The sequence below is a fragment of the Xyrauchen texanus genome, chromosome 38, assembly GCF_025860055.1.
Source record: "Xyrauchen texanus isolate HMW12.3.18 chromosome 38, RBS_HiC_50CHRs, whole genome shotgun sequence".
NCBI lineage: Eukaryota > Metazoa > Chordata > Actinopteri > Cypriniformes > Catostomidae > Xyrauchen > Xyrauchen texanus.
In genome coordinates, this window is record NC_068313.1 from 8,428,108 (window position 1) to 8,443,362 (window position 15,255).

Below are 15,255 nucleotides of genomic sequence, written 5' to 3' on the forward strand. Positions count from 1 at the left end.
GATGCATCCATGGTCAGATGAGGAAGTTATTTGTAACTATTTTGTACTATGATGTGGCCTAAATCACTGCAGAAATTCTTCACAGAGACCATTTTTCTGTAAAGAAAACAAACAAAAAAAACAAGTGAAAGCACACTACATTTTCTAGTATTTTAGATATTAATGTAAGATTTAAGATAATTCTATAATTAACCAACTCTCCAGGATCAAGCTGTGGTTTCTTTCAGTTCTGAATACATAGTCTAAATATGGTTTTGAAAGATGAAATATTACCCATGCATTAATTTAAACCACAATAGTTACATTTGTGTGAACAATTGAGCTAATCACACAACTGCACTGTACATAAACAGATCTTGTAAACAAACATGGAGTGGATGTGTTGCAGGTGGTGGCCATTTTAGGAGTAAAAGTGTTTGTGTAAAGCTTTTTTAAGCTTTTGCCACATGGTAAATGAATGCTGCATCTAGAGGTCTTGAGGAATTTATAGTCCTTCTCACCTCTGGAGGTTGCTAAGAAACCACTCATGGACCAATGAGAAGTCTTTTCCAATGTGTTGGAATATCTTTTCTGCCTTGTGAGAGGTGTCTGGCAGTTGCCCAAACAGCTAATTTGATGGCTATTTTCATTTGTTTTTGTTGGTCCTGCCAGGATCCAATCAAAATGGAGCCACTTTTCCTTAGGGAGGGTGGGGCTCTGCCATAACCTGAGATTCCTGGAATGTAATTTGTTTCTTGTCAATATAGCCACTGTACTGAATTGATACCTTGGATTATTGTGGTAATTTTCTATGAGCTTGTTAAAATATGCAGACCTGGCAGCTTTTAGAGCCTTTCTGTAGCTAGAGTCACTATCCTTCCATGCACCGACAAACACCTCTAATTTTGTACTCTTCAACTTGTGTTCCATTTTCCGCACAGTGTGAGTATGATCATTGTACCACAGTGTAAGGCTTTCTCTTTAACTTTCTTTAATCGAGGGAGAGTGACACTATCTAGAGTGCTAGAGAAGACTGTATCAGTAGTTCTTCTGAACTTTTTGGAATACCAAGTTTTTGAGACAGGTCAGGAAGATTAATAGTGAAACTGTCTTTCGGAAATAAGAAGCACCCCTCGTGTAACCGCACCATAAAACTGCACTACATAATTTTTTTTTTTGGTTTAAAATGAATAGCATTCTATTATTGATTGAGTAGAAAAAAAAAAATCTCTGTTTAAAACCCTGTCCTCACCTTGCCCTGAATGGTAAGCCTACAAAAATGTATGTCGGGTCAGATTTGTTGTGAGCCACAGGCTTATGTAATTTGTCCTTGCATGTTTACATCATTTTCATAAGTACAGGAAAGAAAAGTCAGCTACTTTTCAGAACAGCAACAAAAGTACAGCCGTCTCCGGATGAAAGTTTAACTGTTAACTGTTTGTTATTGTGTTGTTATGCTGGGACATGTTTTCTGGTAAGGTTGTTGAAGCTTACAGTATATTGGTTGTCAAGCTTGAATTGAGCATTACTCTGGGAACTTGTGTTCACATATCGCAATGTGTTTTATAGGCTCAATTTTTTAGCAAAGTTATTGTAACATGTTTACTTACAGAGTATTTTATAACATTGCTGTAGTTTTAATGTTCCCAAGTGTGTGTGCCTTTGTTTTATAATCTTATTATATTTTTATCTCAGTCAAATTTCCTTAGCCCTTTTAGCAGATAGTCTTTGTAAAAGCCTGTAACGAGTTCAAGGAGCTAAGGAGGACATGAAGCCGAATAGCTCCTCTCAAGGTAAATATTTTATTGTATCTAGATCGTATAACACAGCTTAAATTTATCGTAATCAATTCGGGCCCCAGACTCTCTCTCCGGATGGCCACTTGACCACACCCCCACTGCCACAAAGCTATTATAGATACAAGGTACTAGACATATCTGTCAACCCTCCTGTTTTTTTCCGGGATCCTCCCGTATTTCACACCGATCTCCCGCCCCCTCCCATTTTGTTATTTCTCCAGGGAAACTCGGAAAACCTTGTTATATGAAAAATCACATCAATATATTATTCCAAGGTTGTCCAGTTGCCAGATCTTGTATGAAACGCATCCTACTCGCATAATCGACACATCATATACATTTCATTTATAAACCCATTTGTGACCTTAGCCTGGCAACCTACAACCCAGTTGTGCTGTCGATATCTGCGCAGGTAATAGACGGGGGGAAGTTGAATCAAGCATCACTGGTAGATGGGAGGAGAATCCTGAGGTGGTGCTCTGGCGGAAAAAAACAAAATTTCATGTAAATTTAACAACAGCTGGACAGAAGAATTTAATTTCATATCTCGAAGCCATATCGACGGACACAGTGGGAAAAATGACATTCAAATTAAATCACAGTGGCAAAATTTTTATGTATTTAGCCTACCATCCAACACCATCACCAACACCCCCCTGAATTTTGGTACCCAAATGTTGACAGGTATGGTACTAGAAGGTAGTTTCCTGGGTATACTAATTTTAAGTTGTTTTTAATGTACCAATTTTATAGCAAAGAAATACACATATGAATTTGTTTAGCATTTAACCATGCTATACATCTATTATACATTTCCTGCCAAAGAAACAAATACGATATTGTTTTATTTATAGTGTTATTGTGTGCAATGCATAAGACCTACTGTTGTAATATTACTGTTTAATTGGATTATTCACTGAGGCTATAGATTGTGATATCAAAATAAATGTCTTCCTTTAAACTCCTATCAGTCTATCAGAGATTATTCTCTTAAATGTGGGATATATGTAGTATAATACAATCATTAAAGTGTGGTGGATAATAAATAAAACAACCTTAAATAAGAGAATAAGAAGAGAATTTAAAATAAAACATAATTAAAATACAAAAAGACAGTGATTTGCAAATATAGGGAAATATATGCAAGATAAATTATAATGAGCAGATTAGAAATCTGATTACAATTCTCCACCATTAAATATGTAATACAACAGACTTGTTGTATCTGCTAATAATTTATGTGCAAGAAATTTAGCTCAAGAAGGGTATTGTGATTAATTCAGGGAATTATGAAAGAATGAATGTATACCTCTGATAAGCCTGTGCCCACAAGGATGTCAGACTAATCGTAAAGTGTGCTCGTATTCCTGTGCATACCTGGAATGGTATGCAGCACGATGGCATTCATGATCCAGTGGGCATGCCTCTGTTTGGAGACAGCATTTCCTTTCCGTTGTCCGTCAAAGCAGACAAAGACCTTCTCTAGAGCTCTGCGTGCGATCCAAATTGGTACGCAAAGCACGCACCGGACACAGCAACGATAAGGCTGGGTCTACCTCCTCCGGGGCAGCTTCGCTTGCAGGCTCACCACCTGACCCCTAAAGGGGTTGTGGGAACCTTGGCACATAGCCTGGTCGAGGTCACAGGATCACGTGAGAATCTACCGGACCAAACTCCAGACAAGTGTCGCTGAGAGAAAAGGGTCCCCAACCCTCTTAATGAAGGTGAGCTTAATCAGGACATCCTTCGTTAAGGAGAGGGCTTTCAGACTGTCTGAGTCTAGTGGCTCAAATGGGGCTCTATGAAGGTCCAGGTGGACTACAGAGATCCCATGAGGGGAAGAGGCATGGCCTAGTAGAATTCAGCCTCCGGTCGCCTCTGATGATCAGGTCATGCTTCCTCAAGGACTTACCATTCACCGCGTTGTGGCGCGCAGCTATTGCGGTCACATACACCTTCAAAGTGGAGGAGGATAGCCACCCCTCCAGCCTCTCCCTTAAGAGGGAAAGCACTGACCGACTGCACATCTCCCTCGGGAAGAACACCAATTTGCGAACAAATACCACGTCAGGGCAAATAGCTGCCTCATAGAGGGAAGTTTCACCTTGGCAAGCCAATCAAGGAAAGTCACCATCACCGTGTTGTCCACGGACCAGCAGGCACTTGCCCTGGATCAATGACAAAAGCCTCTACAGGGTGAGCATTACCACTAACAACATGAGGCTGTTGATATGCCAACACAGTCGCGGTCCTGTCCAGGAACCAGCGGCTGCGTGCCCATTGCACACGGCGCCCTAGCCTAGCTTGGAGGCCTCTGTCATTACCACTACGAATCTGGATGCTTGTTGGAGGCAGAAGAAGTGGCAGCAGATGCTGTGATGGCCATTCGATCTCATGATTTGATTGTGAAGCCAGTGCTGGAGCTGTAAGGGCTTCAGGAATCCCTTTCCTCATCTTGGTTGGAGGGACAAGCCCTATCGCGCCCTTGCAAAGAAGGGTCATGATCTCCACACACAGGGTGGTGGCATGGGAGGTGAAGCAGACACCACCGAAACGGGCCAGGCACCTGGCGAACTGAATTGCGCAGCCGAATCGGATGGTCCGGCCAGCCACCACGAAGGGTTGGAAGCGTTAACCACGTATCCAAGCTCCGGACGAGGGGCACTAAGGGGACTTTCACATGTGATGTACCTGAGTGTGGGGCCTTGCAGTGGGAGGGAGCAGGAAACACCATGGTGAGGAGCCTTGCTTCATCCTGAGGTGGCTGCATTGAGGGGAACCTCGAAGCAATTACCTTGCTCCATATACCCAGTGTTGGGGGGGTCTGCGATGGGGGAGGAGGGCTTTTTGAACATCCTCGTAGCTCATCACAACCGCGTGGCCATGGGCGTAAGTGTGGTGCGGCCGGGCGCACGATACGTGTACATGGCATCCAGGCCGCAGGTGCTCTTTGTCTCAAATCATCTAGCCGCGAGTGTTCAGGGGAGGGTTCCAGTCCAACCCCACACTCGTGGCAGCCCGGGCAAGCATGGCAGTCAGCTCTGCATTGGCCTCAGACTAGGTGGGCACACCCGGTGGCAAACGAGCGTGCTGGGGAAGGGGAGGTTCGTGGGGGTTTACAACCATTAGGGGGCCGCGTCCATGGTGTCATGACTGTAGGTGCTTGGCGCCAGACCGCCGTGAGAATGGCGTGTGGGGGCATCGGTTAGGCGACCAAAGGAGTGAGGGAACCGCTATCTTTTTCCTGGCAATGTGGGTACCGCGGCCCTGGTGGTGTGCGGCAAGAGGTTTCCCTCCCGGCCCTCTACCGGGGGATGGAGTTTCCCAGATACCAGCTCCGTAGCGGCCATCTCTCTCCTTGATTATTTTCATCTCAGGAATGCTTGGGAGCCTTCTGTGTCCCAGTAGTGTTTCGGGAGACTGGGGCGTCAGCTTCCTGCGTGAAGCTCTACGCTGGGTCTAGGTTGAAGCGGAGCTGCCTGTTGTTTAGAAGCTGCAGGGAGACGCCCGTGGCGAGCAGACAGAGCATGGCTTGAGGCATGATGTGGGAGATGGCCTCCGTTTGCTTCCTCACTGCCGAAGACTGCTGGGCAGAGTCTTCAACGGTGTCAATGAATTAGCCGAACTGGGAGACAGGGGCGTTGAGAGAGCGGGCTTTATCGGGGTCCAGCATCTCGACCAGGTTCAGCCACAGATGTTCTTCATGGACCGGCGTCACCTATCCGAGTGCCACCGCTGTGACCTTCGTGGCCCGGGGGGCATGATCGGTTGTTGAGCGCAGTTCCTGCAGCACATCAGGAACAGGACTACCCAAGTGCATATCTTTAAGTGCCTTGGCCTGGTGGATTTGCATGGGGGCCATGGCATGCAGGGCTCAGACCGCTTGGGGCCTCTCCGCCGTCGAGGGTAGTGTGAGCGAAGGAGTGAGGAAGCCGGTTTCATACAGTAAAAGGTGCCCGCTATGGCTTCGTCAACTCGTCAATTACCTCCGGGAAGAAAGGAACCGGGGGGTGGGGGGGGGGGGCTGGCCTGGCCTGGCCTGGATAGCATAGTGGACACCTCTACACAGATGAGTGGAACAGTAGTGAACGCACAACCGCTTGGCTCCGAAAAAGAATTCTAAATGAACCGATGCATGATTCCCTCCCTTCATACCCGTATGTCTGGGGTAAGGACAAGTAAATTATGTCTTCTCAATGGCCTTTTCTCAAGTTCAGAGGTAACCAAGGCCTTCAAGACACAACGTCGAAGTGAGCGACAGACGGGGGAATGAGTGGCTCACTCAGAATTCACTCCTACAAAATAGCAGACACTCAAAAGAGTGCACTATATAGTGGATGAGGGTGGTTTCAGGCGAGTGTTCCCCGACTGGAGTTGGTGCCCTACGTAGCTGTGTACTCTCCATTTAGAGAGCGGCTGTACTGCTGTACAGAACCAATGATCTAAATACTTACGACACTGAAAACTGTAACTACACTGAAATAAGAATCCACACAGGACTTTTAAAGCTATGAAATAGTGAAAGAAGGCATTAATAAAGCATGATCATGCTTTGTTTTATATTTCAGCATTATATATAATGTCCTTGTGGGACATTTTCACTTTTTCACTGTAATAATTACTAGAAATGTTTCCAAACCTCTCTTCTTATTTACAAATTCATCCAGATCTGACAAGAGCCTGTAAAGGGATAATTCACCCAAAAATTACAATTCTCATTATTTACTCACCCTCTTGCCACCCCAGATGTTTATGACATTCTTTCATCTGCTGAACTCAAGTGAAGATTTTTAGAAGAATTGCTCTGCTCTGTAAGTCCATACAATGCAAGTGAATGGGTGGCAACATTTTAAAGCTAAACAAACAAACAAATATAAGTCAGCATAAAAGTAATCCATAAGACTCTAGTGGTTAAATCAATATCTTCAGAAGTGATGGGATAGGTGTGAATGAGAAACAGATCCCTTTCACATTCTTCTTGTGTTTTTGGTTATTCACATTCGTCTCTGCATATAAAAATACTCACTGTCTCAAAAGTGTTGTTGCAAAGCAAAGTACAAAGTATTTTTTTTTTTAATAAGTTCAGTTATGACAATTCTAAGAAAACTTTTGTAGGGAATTTTTAGAATTGGCCATAAGTATCAAGTCAGGACTGCAGTTGCTGTCATGTATGCAGTGTCAGTAGGAATGTTTTCATGTTGACTGTTCCGGGTCCCTCCTCAGGACCTCCTAATTCGCAGATTCCCGGTTAGGCACTGGCGCTGTGCGTTCAGCTCCTCCAGTGCTTTCACCGTTCACCCTTGAATCAGTAAGGCCCACCTCTGGAGCAGGCTTCACGCGGCTTGCATGGATCCACTGTGGTTGAAGGTCAGTCCGCACTCCCGTTCTGGTCACCAGCAGTACAGTAGTTGAGCCCAAATACTTTGGTTCACCTAACTTCGTTGGTTTCAGACACTTCAGCAGAACCTGCTGATTTGGAATAAATGGATGAGTAGGGCTTTCTGCAGGCAGAGGGAGAGAGTGAGAGACATCACCATTTATGCTGTTCAATGTTTTAATGAGGGAATCCACATATTCTGCAATCACCACCTCCATGTCACCTGTGGAGAGAGAGCCAGCCCCCAAGGGGTCGGGAAAGGCCTACACATTAGTATTTCAAATATTTCAAACGGAGAGAGTTTAACAACAGAGGATGGTGACATCAGTCAACACAGCCGGTAGAACATCAACCCATGTTCTTCAGGTTTCGGTGCAGGCTTGTTGAAATGGCAATTTAATTTGTTCAATTCCTTTGCGAGTAGTTGCTTAACTTTGGACGCTAACGGAGTGCCATTGTCACTTTCAATACCCGTTGGAATGCCGAATCTTTGTATGATTTCTTTTCCAGAATTTTCACCATTTTAGCATTTTTCCTCACACAGGAAAGCTTCTGTCCATTTAGAAAAATGGTCCATAGTCACAAGCAATAATTTGTTATTCCTGCACAGTAACATAACTCATGTGGTAATAAGTCCTGATTGTGTCTGTTATTCTGTGCGCACGTTAGACATGAGTCCAGGATTAGTTTTACTGCATTTCATACCCCATTTATGCAATAAGTTTGATTTATTGACTGGATAAGTTTTTCGTTTTTCTTTTGAAACGTGTGAAATAACGTGATAATGTCGACAGATTATTACTATTGTGGTCTTGGGAAGAGCCAGACGCCCTTGTTTATCTCTTAACAAATTAGTCTGGTCCGGTTTCACTTCATTTGAGGCCCAATGTTGAATGTCAGATTCAGATGGATTTGCCTGTAACAATTTAATGTCAGTGTCTTTTACCAGTGTTGATTGCATCCTGGAAAAATTATTGTCAGCTTGATTCAGGTCTGGGCTTACTACAACTTCCTTTGCAGCCCACTTTGTTACTTATTCAGCATACTTCGAGTCTGCGTATATATTGATTGATTTAACATTAGCCAATTGGCATGCTCCGATCAACGTAAACAACTCAGCAGCATGTGCAGATTTATATGGGAACAAATAAGCTTCGATAATTCGATTCGGAAGTTCCGTTACATCATAACTAAACCAGTATACAGAATAATTTGGCTTGGAACAGGACCCGTCAACCCATCAACGTACCAATGGTCCCCCTCCTCCAGGACGGTTGATGAAACATCCGGCCTGCATAAAGTACATGTTTTCAGGCAATCAAGGAATCATGTGAATCATTGTAAAATTCACATTTAGTTAGCAATTTGTGTAATGATGAAGTCGGGCCGTGTACAACGGAGGTTGTTTTAATGGTCAGATTAGCAGTAGCCATAAAATAGCCTCATAACCCGATCGATGTTGTGCTGTCATGTGTCATGTGGTAATGTTGTGCATGATTGCTCCTACCTGGTAATAAGTTTGCACATCTAATGGATGTGAGAGTACAGTGTGTTCTGCATGTTGTACCATCAATGCCGCAGCAGTCACTGTTCACAAACTTGCAGGGAGGCCTTTGGCGACTGCATCTAAACATTTTTACAAGTACGCCACTGGTCTATATGTTCCGCCATGGGACTGAGTGAGTATCGCTGCTGCAGTGCCTGCCACCTCGTTCACATACAGATGAAAGCATTCACCATAATTCGGTAGCCATGTCCATTTCAGCAATCCACTTGATAGGTTCTTCAGCCCTTGAGAGTGTTGCTTCTGTTGAGATGTGAGATGTGTGCAGTTAATGATAGTGCACACATCTGGCACCACTGGTGACAATGGAACTTTTAAATCATTAATTTTCCTCAAATCTTGCATTAACCTGTTGATAAGCAATCGCTCACACTCGGGAGTGACGTCACTCTGTTTACATTTAACATATAATTTACCATCTATAAATGTAATTAATGTTAACAAATTATACATCTTTTCAAAAGGTCTAAGGGTTCAACATTGATATCTGATTTCTGTTTCATGGTAGTAATGCTCCAAAATCAGCAATTTAGTTATTTGTGCCAGGAGTACAAATGAAAACATGCAATATCAAAACTTTATTATGAAATCGCGATCACCAGATGAATCCAGTTCACCACACTTGGGTCAATTGTCAAGTGTTCATTGAAAAACATCCAATAGCACTTTTTGTCCATAAAAGTGATACATCTGAGAAATATTGATTTACATGAGATCTCACCTGAAAGAATTACCCTTTGTCATCGTTCTTCAACAAACTATGCAATCTGAGCAGCATTCATGTTGTAAAACTGTATATGATCTTATATATTAGAGTCCTGTAAACAAAATGAGCCGGTCTCCAAATCTATTTTTAAAAATGCGGGTAGTTTTATTCATAATAGCCAGGAAGTGCGGTAAAATTTTGTGCCGCCAGCGATTTTCAGAGAAACATTAATTTTTTGTTAGATCATCTTCAAATTTGAAACCTAATTTCTTTAGACTTGTGGCTTTGAGAACATTGTATTTCTGGGTTGTCTTGGCACTTTTATTATAGTTTTTTTAGATTATAAAAACATATTCACCACAAAATATTTCCATTACTATAAACTTCAGCTGCTCTAACTTTAAAAATAAAACATATATTAATTCTGAATTCTGATTCTACAACTGTGTCCATACTCCAAAGGGTCCAGTAAATACAACAATTTAAGTTCAGGTATGTCATTTTCATGGATTGTGCTCAAAAAGGGGGTGCTCAACAGGTTAATCGCCATGTATTATTAGCTTTATTCACAGGATTAATTGGTGTTTTATATGGTGAGTGAATGTTTTTTAAAACACCTTGTTTCAGACACTGAATTATTGGACCAGTACCTTCCTCTTGAGGATACTGTTTGCAGTATACTGGCAAGTTAGAGCGGAGTTTGGCAACATATGGTCTTACGTCAATAAGGCCCACCTCATCTTTGTGGGCGGCTCACATCGCTGGGTCGAAGTTGAGCATTTCCTGTTTTGCAGCAGAAGTGTTGACAGACGTTGAACTGCAAACTTCTCCGCAATGACAATATACTGACAATATACTGAGGGAAACAGTAATTGTAGTGAGTTAGAATCAAAAGATATTTTTGCCCCAATTTTATGCATCGGATCACGGCAGAACGGAGATTCAGGCAAAATCACAAAATCATGCATTTTAAACAAGTTTGGGTTATCTGGTGTCATACGACACTTAACGGGAACGCCATTAATTCCCACAGAGTTTAGAGTGCGTCCCGTAATACAGCCCTTATAGCAATGCGCTGTTAATGAACTTTTAGATGCGCCAGGATCAATGATATAGGTATGCAGTTTATATATGGTAATTCTTTGCATATAGCCAGCGCCTCTGACAATGTTAGTGAAACGATTTTATATCCATATTGGAACTGGATATAAGGAAATGCAGCGGTTGTACCTTCACTCGTATCTTTCTTTGACTCTGAATCAGATACTGCCGTGGCTGCAGCAAATGAGTTACCTTTAAATTGTGTTAAGTCGGGATGTAATAGTGCGCATGTTGTTAAGGCTCTGTTCATGACAATATCCTATTTAGGCGATTGTTCTGACAACAGAGACCGCTGCGTGCATTTGATTAACCTCTTTTCGTTCAGGACCTTTGTCCCAGAATGGTTTAATTTTCTTCCACACCTCGTATGACTCTCATGTATTTATAAGCCCACTGAGTGTTTCCCATCCTCTTTTAACCATATATTTATATTCGTTCATGAATCGATCACTAAATGAGCCATCTCTAGGATATGTATCTAATTGTGTGTTTTTTTTCTCTGACCACCCAGCCAAATTGCTGATATACTGCTCAGTATTATAACCTTGATTATCGCAAAACATCCATTGTTTTGGTGTTTCCTCTGATAGAGGATGGCTTATCTCCTGTCCCATAATGTATTCAGGTATATAATAGTTAGTCAAGAGAAATTAAGCAAATTAGTAAAATGCTATCCGGACAGAGAACAGGACGGCAGACCAATATCTATATTTTTGTACCCAGAGAAATTTCAACTATAGTCGTTTTTGAGGTGTAAAAACCTCCTTCCTATTTATCTTTCAAAATAAGGCTACGCCGACTAAAGTCGCACTTGAGATTAAGATTATCCTATTTATCTTTCAAAATAGGCATAACCTTTAAACTGCTGCAGCGGTGATGAGGTTAAACCTTCCTATTTATAATAGGGTAAAACCTTCCTTCCTATTTATAATAGGGCCCAATCTAAAAATTCCCTACAGTTATGGGATTTTTGCCCTAAGTATCAAGTCAGGTCTGCAGTCGCTGTCTCAATCCGGATACTCGCAAGGGGAGAAAGAAGTGACACACACCAGAGCTTATCAGATCATTCTTCAAAGTTTATTGTCCAACTCATCATTATATGGTCCAGCAAAAGAACATTCCACTAGACCCACCAATGAAATAGTTCTTTACCCTATATGGGGGTGACATATATGTTTGAACTACGTGTGAAACATGAGAGTACTGACACAGGAAATACATTCCTATAGACACATCCTCTTGCGAGAACCGGGACAGCTGCAACTGTTTATTGTGATGACACAGCAAGCTAACTTGAGCACTATGAGATTAAACTACAGTGAAATCTGTACACATATACATTGTAAAAAATGCTATGGTTGGATGGACTTGCCTTTGGCTTCGAGTTATACATTCTTAATCGCATTAATAATGATAATAATAATAATAATAATAATAATAATAATAAATATGTGGGGTTCAAGCTTTTAAAGGCCTTTAAGAATATACATTATGTAACAGATATCAAGCATTAATAGGACCGTCTGTTAGCACCTAAAATACAGATAAATTGCCATAATTATCAGAACCATCAGGTTGATGTCCACAGTGATATGGACTTTTAAAAATTCCTGATAGCACCACCTATTTTCTGAATTCCACCAGATTTTGCATGCTACTTCAGAATCAAATGTCACATTTGTGTATTAAATTTGATAAAAGTTAGATTTATTGTTTAGAAGTTATAGCCATTTGGATAAATTAAGTCATGCCCTAATAGCCTTGCCAAAATAAAAAAAGTTCAAAACTTTTTTTTTTTTTACATGTATTGATCTAGGCTGTCCACATATGTTGAGTGAAGATCCTAGGACTGGTTCGCAAAAGTATTTTTTTTTTAACAATCTCAAATGTTTAACAAACAATATGATTGTAAGAAAGAATGATTGCACATCACTGATTATGATTTCAAGAAAAGCGGTATAAAAAAACAAGTATAATTGCATTTTATAACATTTAACATTTAACAATAACTTCTTAACTAATAGGTGGTGCTGTCACAAATTGTATGGTGCAATAATGATGTGGTGACAATGACACACAAAGTTTCATGTCAATACGGCAAAGCGTAACCGAGATAAAACCTCAGGTGCTTTTATGCGTCTTGCCATCTAATTCCTTGGCGTGCTGTTTGAGAACAATTTAGTCTATGAAAAAGCCTTTGATAGATTTCTATCTTGAGTATCCCTAGATGATACATGTCAAATTTAGTGCGAATCGGACTTATGGTCTAGGGGGAGTTTGAAAAAGTTTTTCAATGAAATTCGATATGGTGGACAAGAAGTATAGCTGACCATGGCAAATTGGGTATCAGCATACTTGGTATGACCCAAGGAATCTACAGAGCAGTGAAAGGATGACAGGCCAAATGAATCAAACATTATAAAAAAATGTTAACGTTAAATTTTTATCTTTTTACTAAGGTGGTACTGGCCCTAAATGTTGTACGTACTTTAGGGCAAAGTGCTGATGAAACATACCAAGTTTTGATACAACTATCCATTTGAAAAATACAGCATTTCATGACAAAATTCAAAATGGCTGACGCCTATTATGGCCGGCATAGATAAATCGGGTATCAGTCGACTCTGTATGCCCCAAGGAATCTAAAGAGACCAATCTCATAATTTTAGGCCAAACTATTCAAAATGTATAAGCATAAATATCAATAGGTGACCACTAGGTGGTGCTGTGCTGAAACTTTGGTGGTAGCCTTAGGTCATGCTTGTGATTGTCAATAAAATAAAGCGTTGCAAATCTATAACCTCACATCTGTTTTAGCGTGCTTGCCACCAAATTCATTGAAGCTTTATTTGAGAACAGTTTTGTCAATCAAAAAGTCAGCAGTGTCTCTAAATGATACATGACACATTTTTTGCAAATTGGACATACAGCCTAGTACTAGTTTGAAAAAGTAGGTTTAGCAAAAATTTTTCATGACGGAAATGAATTTGTTGATAGCCATTTCTTCAGCTTGAGCCAAGTATTCCAATGATATAATGCCAAAAATGTGTGATTTTCTTGTTTTGTTCACTATTTGTATTCAGCTGGAGTAATACCATTCCCCAAAGTTTCATGTCTCTAGTCTAGGACATACAGTTTGGTCTGCATGATCAGCAGAAGAATTATAATAATAAAAATCCTGACAATTACAAAAGGATTCAGCATTTCATAATTTAACCCCTAAAAATAATGCTATTGTATCAAAATAACTATTATAATATATATATACACACAAATATAAGTTCATGTAGGTAATATATACCTGTTTGCAGCAATAAAGTTCATGAAGAGAATGCTTGCATACATATTTACATAAAAGGCTGCTGTTACAAAGCTTCAGTAAATGTTGTATATTGTCACTGAATAGTTGGCATAAGTAGCAATGCGCACAGGTAAAGAAAGGCAGATGAAGAAGTCAGCTGTGGCTAGGTTCTTCAGGTAAACTGTGAAACCGGACTGGACTTGTTGATTAGTGCAATTAGGGGCAGTGGTGGCTCAGCGGTTAAGGCTCTGGGTTACTGTCTGAAAGGTCAGGGTTTCAAGCCCCAGCACCGTTAAGATACCACTGTTGGGCCCTTGAGCAAGGCCCTTGACCCTATCTGCTCCAGGGGCACTGTTTCATGGCTGACCATGCGCTCTGACCCCAGCTAAGTTGGGATATGCGAAAACAATTGGCTCTGTAGGTCATTTGGGGAAGAGATGAAGCTGATAGAAGGCACTGGTGGCTCCATCTAGATAAGCAAGATAGAGATAATTTAATTCAAATGTGTTTATTTTTTTATTTTGAAAGCTGGTTTAACAAACACAAAATAGAATCCATTTTTTTTTCTCCATTAGTACACAACTCTACACTCTTAATAGATGTATTTGTTTTTGCCAGGGCAGTCTCATAAGAGAAACTTCAGTCAAGCGACTTAATGTATACCCTGCACAACAAATATGTTGTGTTGTGACTCAGTTCAGAGGATTCAGTCAATAACTCACGTGTTTCTGTTTAACCATAAAATGTTAGGTAACACTTTATTTTACGTAGTCCTTGATACAGAGTAATTACTTAGTTAATTACTTAGTAATAAACGTTGTAATTACATGTACCAAAATGTAATTAACATGTAACTAAGTTATGGTACAGCCTGTACTTACAGATTGTAATTACACACATGTAATAGGCAGCTACTGTTACACATATGTAACAAGCCGAGTCTGTTACATACGTGTTACAAATATGTAACAAGCCGAGTCTGTTACATACGTGTTACAAACTTGGTACACTGTAATTACGTAAGAAAGTACTTAGTACCACACAATGTAACAAGAAGTACTTAAATATATTAGGCTACTAAGGTCTGCAGTTACATATGGCAAATGTGTACGTTTTGTAGCATTACATGTATGTAACATAAAATAAAGTGTATCAAGATTGTACTTAAGTGGACTTCATGTGTATCTACATACTTTATCCATCTTAAATAACCCACTAGTTCACCGCTAAAATACATGCATTAGCTTCTTTATTACATTAAAATTACAGAAAATTACACAGGTATAAGCTACGTAAAATAAAGTGTATCAAGACTGTACTTAAGTGGACTTCATGTGTATCTACATACCTTGTCCATATGTACCTTAGTTTGAATTAACTCTCTAGTTCACAGCTTAAATACATGCATTAGCTTTAGGGCTGGGACAA